The sequence below is a fragment of the Oryctolagus cuniculus genome, chromosome 3 (genome assembly GCF_051225735.1).
Source record: "Oryctolagus cuniculus isolate XC-2025 breed Fujian yellow rabbit chromosome 3, ASM5122573v1, whole genome shotgun sequence".
In the NCBI taxonomy this organism is placed as follows: Eukaryota; Metazoa; Chordata; class Mammalia; order Lagomorpha; family Leporidae; genus Oryctolagus; species Oryctolagus cuniculus.
This window is the reverse complement of record NC_142869.1, coordinates 126,649,371-126,661,665: the sequence shown is the minus strand read 5'-3', so window position 1 is coordinate 126,661,665 and position 12,295 is coordinate 126,649,371.

The window sequence follows — 12,295 nt, the reverse complement described above, 5'->3', positions numbered from 1 at the left end:
TTTCCTGCCCTGAATTCCTGTCCCCTAAAAATTTCCCCTTTAAAATTTTCCTCAATGAATCATTTGCACAGGGATCCTCAGCTAGAATCCTCTTCTGGATGACTTAACCCATTTGTCTCTGCTGGGAATTTTCTAATTATTGTCAAATTGCTGGCCTGCATGATAGGGCTCTTAGGTCATCTGTGGAACTTGCCTAAGGGGTAATTTTTCAGTGACTACAGAATTGGTCCTTTCAGTAGTGAATACTATTATTCATGGGAAACCTTTGAAGGCATTATTTTTTCACATTCTAAACAACTTCTTCTAAACATATTCATTTTAAACAATGATATAAATAACTCAGCAGCTATGAATCTGGTTAATTGGGGAAAATTCATGAATGTTAAAACTAAGAGTTTATACCTCTATTAATATCCTATTGTCATGATATTGGATTTTGAAATATTTTTGAGATTTATTATTTGCTGGATATCTGGATATCTTATGGTATATGTCATGGTATAGAATTCCTCTTCTTGGGGCCAGCATTGTGGTGTAGAAGGTTAAGCTGTTACCTGCAATGCTGGCATCCCATATAAGTGCAGGTTGAAGTCTGGGTTGCTCTACTTTCAATCCAGCTCTCTGCTGGTAGTCTGGAAAGACACTGGAAGATGGTCCAAGTACTTGGGCCCCTGACATCCACACAGGAGACCTGGATGAAGCCAGATGAAGCTCCTGCCACCTGGCTTCAGCCCAGCCTGGCTCTGACCATTGTGGCCATTTGGGGAATAAACCAGAGGATAGAAGATCTCACTTTCACTGTTTCTACTGCTCTCTCTGTAACTCTGCCTTTCAGATAAATAAGGAAAAATAAAGAAAAGAAGAATTCATCTTCTTAAGCCAGTACCTAAGTTACTGTAAATCAGGAAAATTTTGTTTTGTCTTATTTCTTCTTCTTAGCCCATTCTAAAACCCAAGGTCAGAACTGGTGAGGATCCCACACTATAAATATCTACTCCAGGCAGAACTGAGGTTGAGGGCAATTCTAAGCTTTTGTTATATGAAAATTTCTCTTTTTAAAAATGGTTTATTTTACATATTTGAAAGATGGTATTACAGAGAGAGAGAGATTGATCTTCCATCAGCTGGTTCAACCCCCAAATGGATTCATTGGCCAGAGCTGGGCAAGTCCAAAGCCTGGAGCCAGGAGTTTCCTTCGGGTCTCCCACATGAGTGCAGGGGTCCAAGCATTTGGGCCATCTTCCACTAGCTTCACAAGCACATTAGCAGGTGGCTAGATTAGAAGTGGAGCAGCCAGTGCCCATATGGGTTGCCAGCACTGCAGGCCATGGCCTAATCAATACACTACAACACCGGCCCCTTTTCTTTAAAATTTCTTTGCCTCTTATTCAATGAACCAAAATTATTTGTTTAAAATTGTCTCAACATTTTTCTTACAAAAATGCAAATATTAATGAGGGGTCTAATGTTGGTTTGACTCCCCTTGCACACCAACTCCCTTTGCACAGCAACTCCCATTGCAGCACACACACACTCCCACTCAGTTTGCTCAAATAGGATTTATAAATTCTAAAATTGGAACATTTCATGGGGCACTAAATATCACTAAATTTAACTACTTCATTGATAAAATAGGTTATTACTATATATATATATATATATAAGATTTATTTATTTATTTGAAAGTCAGAGTTACAGAGTGAGGACAGGCCAAGAGAGAGAGAGGTCTTCCATCTGCTTGTTCACTCCCCAATTGGCCTCAATGGCCAGAGCTGTGCCCATATGAAGCCAGGAGCCAGGAGCTTCCTCCAGGTTTCCCACGCGGATGCAGGGGCCCAAGGACTTGGGCCATCTTCCACTGTTTTCCCAGGCCACAGCAGAGAGCTGGATTGGAAGTGGAGCAGCCGGGATTGGAACCAGTGCCCATATGGAATACCGGCACTTCAGGCCAGGGAGTTAACCCGCTGCACCACAACACCAGCTCCTACAATATGTTTATTTTAAAATTACACAGCTAATCAGCACAAGAACCAGAAAAGGAATTGAATTAAGACACCAAATTACCCAAAATATTAACCTATTTCTTATTTGCTTTTTAACAGAGAATTCCACTGTCATAATATATCAGGAAGACATGTGGGCATTGTACATCTTTCTTCTAAATACCTTCTATTTCTCTATAAGAAGATAATGCTCTCAGACCAAATACAAAGGGCATTTCAGTGCATCCATTCCAAATCTTCATGCCCGTGCTTGATATTTTATATCAGTGAGAAGTAATGAAGTGCCTGAGATAACTTGACCCTAACAAATAATTTATTTTCCCTGAAAAAAATATGTGGATGGAGGAATGCAATCCAGGTAATACCCCCAACAATAAAGAATGTTATCATATACATCATATAATATATTATGTGGTGTATATGATGACCTTTATGGCAAATTACTTGTGCATACACATTTGAGCAAATTTCCGTTTATTTTTTTTCCATCTCTAGCATATCACCCAGCCATGCACCCAACCCACACTCAAAAATGGTCTTGAATATGGTCTATTGCAACCTTTCGGAAGGCCTTCTTCTTTAAGAACTACTACATCACCATAGAGAAGTGAGGATTTCTCTCACTGTTTTGTTTTCCAGACATATCCCACTGTCTGATTTCTTAGGTGCTTAGAAACAGCCACCCAAGAAATACATAGATAGATGAGTGATTGATTAGCTTTGGAGAATGCTCCCCAGAGTGAATTAGGCAGCAAAAGAAACTGAAGTAGACAGGAGCCATGATGAATGCCAGACATTAAAAATATCCATAGCTTTCTCCTGACTGATAAATCTAAAAATTGCCCACAGAATAAAGCACAAAGATGAAAAAAGTAATAAAAAGTAATAAAAGTCATAGGAGTGTAAATCTATAAAATGATGAAAGTGAATAGTACAGTTATGTTTATTAATTCACTATCAGTCCAACATGTCCACATAGATTTCTTTAGAGTGGTTTGATGAAGTCCTGCACAATCACTAGGGTTCCAAGCAATGACGGTCAGGGACTGTGCTATGTATGAGTTCGTATGGAAGGACTATATTTGGTGAATGTCAGCTTCCTTCCAAATGAGGAAAGGAGAGCTGTAGGTGTTTTATTTGATCATCAAAAGCTTCATATGCCCACCTCTACAGCAGAGTGTGTGATGGGACCCAGTTAATCTATGTAAACCCATGTGAGACCTGACTGGTGCTTTGAAAATCCTAAGTGTGGGGGATTTAAAAAATTATTACACATTCCTTTTCAAAGCTACATCTACATAAACATAGAACAACAAAGGGCTCCCACATATCTGATTCCAGTTAAAATTTAATTGATTTTATCATCAGTGTCTACTTAGGAAAAAGAATGGACTAAAAATAATTATACAACTTAGTAAAATGATTACAAAACTCCATAATTTATTCCAACAAGATACATATTGCAGTTTTCACTAGTGAGAAAATGGTCATGAAGCTCATTCAAATAAACACTTATTTTTATAGGTATACATATTTTTTTCCAAATCAAGATCTTGTCCATAAAATCTGTAACATTAGAGATAACAGATCTCTAACAGAAGAATGCATTATTTTTGTGGACAGAGACATACAGAAAGCTCTCACCCACTGGCCCATTTCCCAAATGCTGAGTTCACACTCACCAGCCTACATCCCAGACAGACAGACTAGAGACAGGTAATTAGAGATCTTCAATCCGCTGATTCACTCCCCAGATGCCTGCCACAGCTGGGGTTGGATCAAGCCCAGTCCTGGAGCTTGGAACTCACTCCCTCGTGAATGGCAAGGATCCACAACTTGAGCCATTACCTGCTGCTATCCACAGTGAACATTTGCAGGAGGCTGGAATTGAAGTGGAGTTTGTGGGGTTGGGAGGGTGAGGGGGAAGGGGGTGGCACTGTGGCAATGGTTAAGTTAGGTTAAGCTTCTGACAGCAGGGCCAGCATCACATACGCACTGGTTCCAGTCCTAGCTGTTTCACTTCTGATCCAGCTCCCTGTTAATGTGCCTGGAAATTCAATGGAAGATGGCCCAAGGCCTTGGGCTCCTGGACCCATGTGGGAGACCCAGAAAGTTCCTGGCTCCTGGTTTCGGATACCTGGCTCCAGCCATTGTGGCCATTTAGGGAGTGAATCAGCAGATGGAAGACCTCTCTCTGTCTCTCCCTCTCTCTCTCTGTAATTATGTCTCCCAAATAAATAAACAAATCTTTTTAAAAAATTATAAAAAATGAAATAAAATGGAGCTTGGACTTTATCCCAGGCACTACCTGAAATACTGCACAAAATGCCCAGCCCCATGCAAATTTTTTTTGGAGATACCAGTTCTTCATCCTTTTTACTCCTTTATTCTTGATCTTCCTCAAAACAATAAAAGATAGTGGAGATAAGGCAGGGGCAAACAGCAGATATGGATGGCTAGTGGCTGCCCTGGCAAAAGTTCATATTTTCACTTTGTTTTTGTCTCAGTTGAATTTCAGAGCTCAGGAATCAGAAGGTCTTGGCCCATTTATTTATTTAGTTTTTAAAATTTGTCCATTGAAATTAGAGAGTAACTTTACCTGCTCGTTCTGGCTGGTTCTAAGACTGTGAAGTGAAGTAAAGCGGGTTGAATGCCAAAGTCTCTGATAGGCATATGCAAGTCAGTTAAGGCAGGATCAACTTCCCCTGGAAATTGCTATGGTAGAGCGATGAGTTGATGTGCTGTGATGGAGTCAGATAGGCAGATCTGTTGAAATAGAAAACGCAGTGGGGAGATTTAATTGTCCTCAGGATTGAGGGAAAGAACAGAAATGAGCAGCCGTCTTACTGTCTCAGAGCAAGTGAGTTAAGTCATGCTGTCTTTACTGCCTGTTTTCTGGAAAAAGTAGTGTGGGTCTCATGGGTTAATTGACTGGCTAGCAAATCAGCTGCTAATCCCATCTCTTCAATTGACTTCCCTTTTGCATAAATCCTGGGTTAGAGATAATTGAAGTAGACAGAGCAGGTACCTGCTAAAAACTAGACAGGACCATTTCAAATACATTAGTGCAGACTGTTGTAGTTTGCAATGATAGAAACTCAAGCTGAACCACTCTAGGAAAAAGGGAAATGTGCTGGCTCCTCAGCTATGCACTGGGCATTTTATACTGTTTTTCCCTGTTAACTCAGTCTTATCATTATCTGTCTGCTCTGTTCCCTGGGAGGTTGATCCACATGAACAGAATCAACAGGGCTCCTGGCTCTTGGGCCTCTGGCTTTGAGACAGCCAGAGGACTGCAAAGAAGATGAGAAGGTCAGGGTACTCCTTCTTCTTTCATCACTGGGTTTGGCTACGTTCCTCACCAAAGGTCACAGTATGGTCAGAAAACAGAATGCCTTCTTTGTATTCCATTCATCTCCCTCTTTCCCCTCCAGGCTCAGAAGTGGCAACGACTCCCTACTCTTACCGCCTTGTGTCTTGTGCTTTCATCTTTGCAAAAGAATGTTTGATTGAAATTTCCTCAGCTACCCAGCTTGAAGGAACTCTGTCTTTTCAGTTGGGGTCCTGACTGCTATGCTATAATCTTCAGATAAGAGCTGAACAACCAAAACCATGGAAGGTCCGAGACCCAGTGGTGCTTTGCAACATCGATAGAGACCAAAAGCAACTGGGACTTTTTAAATTTTGTCTGAGATTTTATTCACTGGACGGGCTTATTTCTTTCTCATTTAAAATACTTTAAACTCTTCATCGTCCCAGAAGGAAAACACACATACACGTTCCCAAGAGTTAAGTGTGGAGTCCCACTGCTCCATAGCTTGCTTTACTAATTAAAGAGCCTCTATCCTTTTTCTGAGTTCCATTTTGGAAAGTGCTGAGTGGTCTACAGTGAGGTGACCCCCTAATTCTCCTTGAGTAATCAACCTTCTTACAGGCCCAAGATACATACAAGTATGAAAACTCTTCACAGAGATAATTACAGGAACAGTAGGAAAAGCAATTATGGAAACAAGGGAAATATGTTTTCCATAAAAGAAGTCAGAGACAGCATACAGAACAGAAGGTAACTGCTATAGCATGGATGTACACTTTCCTTGGATTTAGAGAACAGATCAAGTAGTCATGATTTACAAGATTTATTAACAGGTGTGACTGTTACACCTGAAGTCCACATGCCTGATGTCTATCCAATCCATCACTGATTTTATTATTGATTTTCTTCCATTATCGCTATTACAGAAACAAGTGATTTAGCCAACCAATGGCTAGAGCTCATTTACAATGATAGCATATTGGGGGTGGCTATTTGGAGCAGCAGTTAAGACAACACTTGTGATGCCTGTATCCTGGAACAGAGTGCCTGAGTTTGAGAACCAGCACAGCTACATTTTGTATTCCAGGTTCCTCCTGATGTGCACCCTGGGAGGTAGCAGCAATGGTGCAAGCAGTTAGGTTCCTGCCACTCACGTGGGCGACCTAGATTGAGTTCTAATTCCTGTCTTAGTTCCTGCCTTTGCATGGCCCAGCCCCAGCTGTTGCAGGCAGTCAGGCTTTGAAGCAGTAGGTGAAAGATCTCTGTCTATCTCTGTATCTGTCTCTCTGCCTTTCAAATAGAAATTAAAATATCCAAATGTGGGAAATTTTAAAATAATGATAGTATATCTGAAACATCAAAAATATGAACAAGCAAGGGAGCATGCACAGTTTCTGTTTTTTCATCTGCAGAACACAAATTCTCAGTGCCCATCTCTGGCTGTGCTGTAAGGGCCACTTTTTGTACCCAGACTACTGTAGCAAGGATAGTCATGATACTTGATGAGACCCTGGGATCTGCAAAGCCACACTCTGGAACCCCATATGTACTGGCCAAATGATAGTCCTGTTGGGAGGGACAATGCACATCATTTCCTTTAGTGCAACATGATTGTGAGAACACTATTTACTTTAGGAAAAACTGTAATGGAAAGGAGTTCCCACCACATCTGGAGGAAAGAAAATATTGAGAGTGAAAAGATAAGACATTTGCTGTAAGAAGAGCCTCTTCATGAATCCCTGCATATCCTGAAATCTGTATTGTAACTGGGCATTAGCATCCTCATAACTCCCTGCTACCAGGCTGGACCCAGGCTGCCAAACAAGCAATACAAAAGGGTAGGCAATTGGTGTACACTGAGGGCCTTTGTTATACTAATAGTATGTTAAATTTTATGACATTTAAAATGAGAATTCCAGGCATGTAGTGCAGTGTTGTTAAGCTGCCCCTTGGGATGCCAGAATCCCATAGGACAGCTCCACTTCAGGTTCTGCCTGCTTCACTTCTGACCCAGCTTCCTGCTAATGTGCCTGAGAAGGCAATAGAAGATGGTCTGAGAGCTTGGGTCCCTTCCTTTCACATGGGAGATCCCGATGGGGTTCTTGGCTCTTGACTTCGTTCTGACCCAGCCCTGGCTTTGGAGGCCATTTTAGGAGTGAACTGTCTGCTGGTTTACTTCCCAAATGCCCACAAGAGACAACAGCCAGGGCTAGTCATAGAGATATGCGACAGGCAGATTCTTAATACAGGAAAGCAGAGATGGACAAGGAGTCCTGAGGAACACCACCGTCATCACCAGAGTCACCAGACCAGGTAGCATCAGGTAGAGGCCATGGCCATCACTGACTTGTTTGAGCACTCTGTCAACTTCCCTGTGCAAAACAAGTGACTCTGGCTCAGGTCTGCTCACAGGAGTGCTTTGGTTTCCCCTTACCAAGGTGACTGTGACAGCTGCTCCCTGGGTGGCTCACTTCCAGTATTAGAGGTTTTCACCTTTCTAGCATGTGTAACCACCAGTCAGAGAAAGCTCCACATAAAACCCTCTAGACACAACCTCTTCTTCAATCGCCCCATTTGGGAACACTCCAGGCACTGCCAGGAGCTTTCTGTTTAGTGTTCTCACACTTTTCTTGCCGGCGTGCCTGAATCTTCCCAGGCATGAGACAAAGAACTCAGCAGAAAGTAGAAAGCTGGAACATAAGAGAGCTATAACATCTCTAAAAATCAGCAGAATGAAAAGTCTGCAACACTGGGACAGGTTCAAGCAGGAGGCAGGAACTCATCCAGGTCAAGCACTTGTACCATCATCTACTGCCTGCCCCGCACATTAGCAGGAAGCAGAGGAACTGAGACTTGAACTGGAACTCTGATATTGATTGCGGGAAATACAAGCAGTGGCTTAACTTACTGAGCCCCAGCTGCCCAGAGGGCTCTCTATTTTTGACTTATTTTACAATAAGTTATTTATATAGTAAACAGTCAATTTAGAGAGAATGGCAATTAATCTTTTTAAGAAATCTAAATCTTCTTTCTACTCATTTTTTCAGTGTGTATTTTAACATATAAAGCAACAAATACAAGATTCATTGCTAAAGTCCACCCATAGTGTGGGAAAAGGAGAGAATCATATGACCTGCATCTGTGAGGATAATAAAATGCTTTAGATTCTGTGTATCTCAAGAATTTTAAGATGAAGAGAATAAGGGTCATAAAGAAATGTTTGACACAAGGTCAGGCTTTTAAATCCAGGACTTGAAGTTTGGCTAAGTCTCTGAAAATGAAACAAAAGGAAGGCATTCCATCTGAGAGGAAGCCTAACAGACATGGAGACTAGAAGCTATATCATATCCTGTCATGGTGTTTCCCATGCTGAGAGGCAGACTGAACTGGTACAGAGCCTGACCCCAGAGACATAGTTTTGCTGTATTATACCAACACTGTGTTTTTCACATCTTCAGCCGTCTGCAGAGAAATAAATCTACTCTTATACAATTCGTGCTAAGTATCCCCCCACTCAGACATCAGGCCTTTATTTATCAAGACCTGCTATGGTCTTGGCACTGTGCCTGCTGCTGGAATACAAAGATGGGTCAAATGTTAACTCTGTGAAGTCTTCTTTAGACTAGAGGAAGACATACAACACTAAAGAGTTGTTTATAAGTTGATGTAGTAAGTTAAATAGAAAGGATGCCCAGAGTTGTGGAGAAACAATGGAAAACCACTGAACCTAGACTACGATATAATAGGGGAGTAGGGAAGAAAGTTAGACTCAGAGAACGGCAAGTGAGCAGGAGACAGACAAGGACATCCAATGAATGATCAGATTATGGATAGCTTAGCACAAGAGTGCTAGGGAGGGCCCATACTGTGCTGCAGCTGGCTAAGCCATTGCTTGCTATGGCAGCGGCACATACTGGTGTGTTGGTTCAAGTCCCAGCTGCTCTTTTTTCTATCCAGTTTCCTGCTAATGTGCTTGTGAAGGCAGCAAAAAGGTAAACCAAGTACTTAGGTCCCTGACACCCATGTGGAAAACCTGGGTGGAGTTTCTGGCTCTTGGCTTTGACTTGGCCCAGCCCCAGTGTTGCAGCTATTTGAGGAGTGAATTAGCAGATAGAAGATTCTCTCCCCCATCCTCTCTCATTCTCTCTTTCTATTCATGTGTGTGTGTGTGTGTGTGTGTGTCCCCTGTTGCTGTGCCTTTCAAATAAGTAAACTTAATAAAAAAAAAAAGGTGCCAAGGAGCATGCACAGTTGTGCTTGCCTAAGCACATGCATTTGACGAATGCTGGTACAGTGTTAGGTAGGTGACTCATCCCCACTGTTCTTTGATTTAACCTACATTTGCATCCATAAGCACTCAATTAAGTTATTATTTCTCAACATTGTGAAGAATTAATATTTCTCAGTAGCACTCTAGTTCCATGCAGTTCCTGAAAAATCTATGCCTGGCAGTTTTTGTGGATACTCCATGAACATTTCTTTTTCATGGACATTGAGTTTGTAAAGAAAAAAAAAACTTGCTGCAGGATTAGCTAACAGTCTTCTATATACTGATTTTTAAAATATATATCTGAAATTTTAGTTGGTGATGAAATGTTGGAAGAAAGGTCTTGAGAAGGCAGATTAAAGAAGGAAAATATTGCATGAATTCAGTGGAGAAATTATGGTGGCAGAAGCCTGATGAGATGGTCAGAAGTGACCAGGGTATGGACGCTGAAGCTACAGTGAGATGCTTTTCTAATGAAGTAGGCACAAACATGAGAAAAAGAGATGATCTACACAGGACTGGAGAGTTGGCCTTGAGCAAAAGCAAAATGAGAGTTGCTATTCAGTGGTGGAAAATCATCACGAGATGCAGTTGTTTATGCACTTGCATATCAATATAAACAGGGGAAGAGATGTACAATAAGTATTAAAGTGTAGATTTTGAACAAGAATAAGCTAAGAGATGAAGCTGACAGTTGGGAATCCATTTTAGAACACCCAAGACTCCATCTTGAGAAAGCACCCCCCTCACCATGAGACCATAGTCTGAAAGTAACTATGGTCTATGACAATAATAGTACACTACATCCTGCTTGGCAAAACATAGAAATCCCCTAGCATGATTGCCCAAGCTTAAAACAGATTGCACCTGGATTAATGTTAAGATTGTAATTTGTCTATGTCCAACATATGATTTAGATTGGTACCTGGACTAATGTAATTGGTATTGTTAAGATTGTAATTGATATTCAGTTTTCATATGCTTTTAGTCAGTTAGACCCTAGTAACCCTTCCCTTCTAACTGTTTTGCCTTTATAAACTGTTGCTTTGAGCTTCAGGGCTGAGAGTTCTTTGGAGCATGAGCCCAGTCTTGACCACCAGCAATAAAGAACTGTCATATTTTTCAATGTGTGGTGCTCTTCTGTTTGCACTCACTTAGACACAGCATTTTGGAGGCCCAAGCGAGATCCAGAGACCACCCCCAGGAAGATCGTGCTCTGATCCTTCCAGGTTAGCACTCTGGCCCTAGAAGAGGCACCCCTGATGATGTTCCAGGGCCCTGTGTCATGATCTACCAACCTAGGGGGCTCAGCTCAACCTCTGTATCTAACCTCTTCTGGTAAGCAGACTCCTGTTTTCCGGTGGCACCTTATGGGTGTTTGGAATCTGACGAGACACCAACACAAGCCCCCTCTGTTTGAGCACAAACTCATTAGGTTGGGAGACTCTGGTCTGATTAAAAAAAAGGTCTATTGGGCCGGCGCCGTGGCTCACTAGGCTAATCCTCCGCCCAGCGGCGCCGGCACACCGGGTTCTAGTCCCGGTCGGGGCGCCGGATTCTGTCCCGGTTGCCCCTCTTCCAGGCCAGCTCTCTGCTATGGCCAGGGAGTGCAGTGGAGGATGGCCCAGGTGCTTGGGCCCTGCACCCCATGGGAGACCAGGAAAAGCACCTGGCTCCTGGCTCCTGCCATCGGATCAGCGCGGTGCGCCGGCTGCAGCGGTGGCCATTGGAGGGTGAACCAACGGCAAAGGAAGACCTTTCTCTCTCTGTCTCTCTCTCTCACTGTCCACTCTGCCTGTCAAAAAAAAAAAAAAAAAAAAAAAAAAAAAAAAAAAAAAAAAGGTCTATTAATCTTTGCTGGATATAATTGGTTTCTGTTCCTGTTTCATGGACATTTTCCAGCATCCATAATCCCCTGAGATGAATTCTTTTCCTTGTTCTGCCACTCTTCTTTATTTCTTTGTCTCCAGAGCTACTCTGTCCCTCTCATTGAACATGGGCTCTGCTCAGTCTAAGTGAACACCTTTTCAGTGTATAGTCAAGAGTTTCTCTCTTCTAAATCTAGAAAGATCACTGCCTTAAAATTTTCTTGTAACTTGCCACACTTGTTTTGTGAGTTAGTTTTTACAGACCCAGATGAAAGATAGCAATGAGTAATCAGCTCTTGTTAGAGCCTTCTAAAGTGGATTTTACAATCTATGATTTATGTCACTGATTTCCAGTTAGAGTTTTAGAAAAGGAGTAAAATTTCATGTAAATGCAATTTTGACCTTAATTCAGAAAAAGGTATGGTATAATATCAGCATCTTAAGTCATCTAGATGTAATCACTTAATGTAAATTAGATAAAGGTAATTGAGATCAATCTGTCTAAATGTGAACTTTGCTATTCTTAATACTTTATATTCTATGAAAAAAACTATTTGTGTTTGTAACAAAAATGTTTTCATAAACAGTCCATATATGAAAAATAATTCAACACTGCTTAAAAGTAACTCAAATTAAAATTCAATATGCTATCTTATTTAGAAAATGTTGCCTTAATTTGCACATTTTTTAAGATTATTTCAATGTAAATCAGGAAATTAGCTGATAAAAAAACAGGTCACATGTATAAAAGCATGTTCTTGGTAAGAAAGGTTAAGAAGGAAAGAGATTTAGAAAGAGAAAGGTAAATTGCAAAAGGTGTGAGAAAGTCTCAGAAAGTTATGAA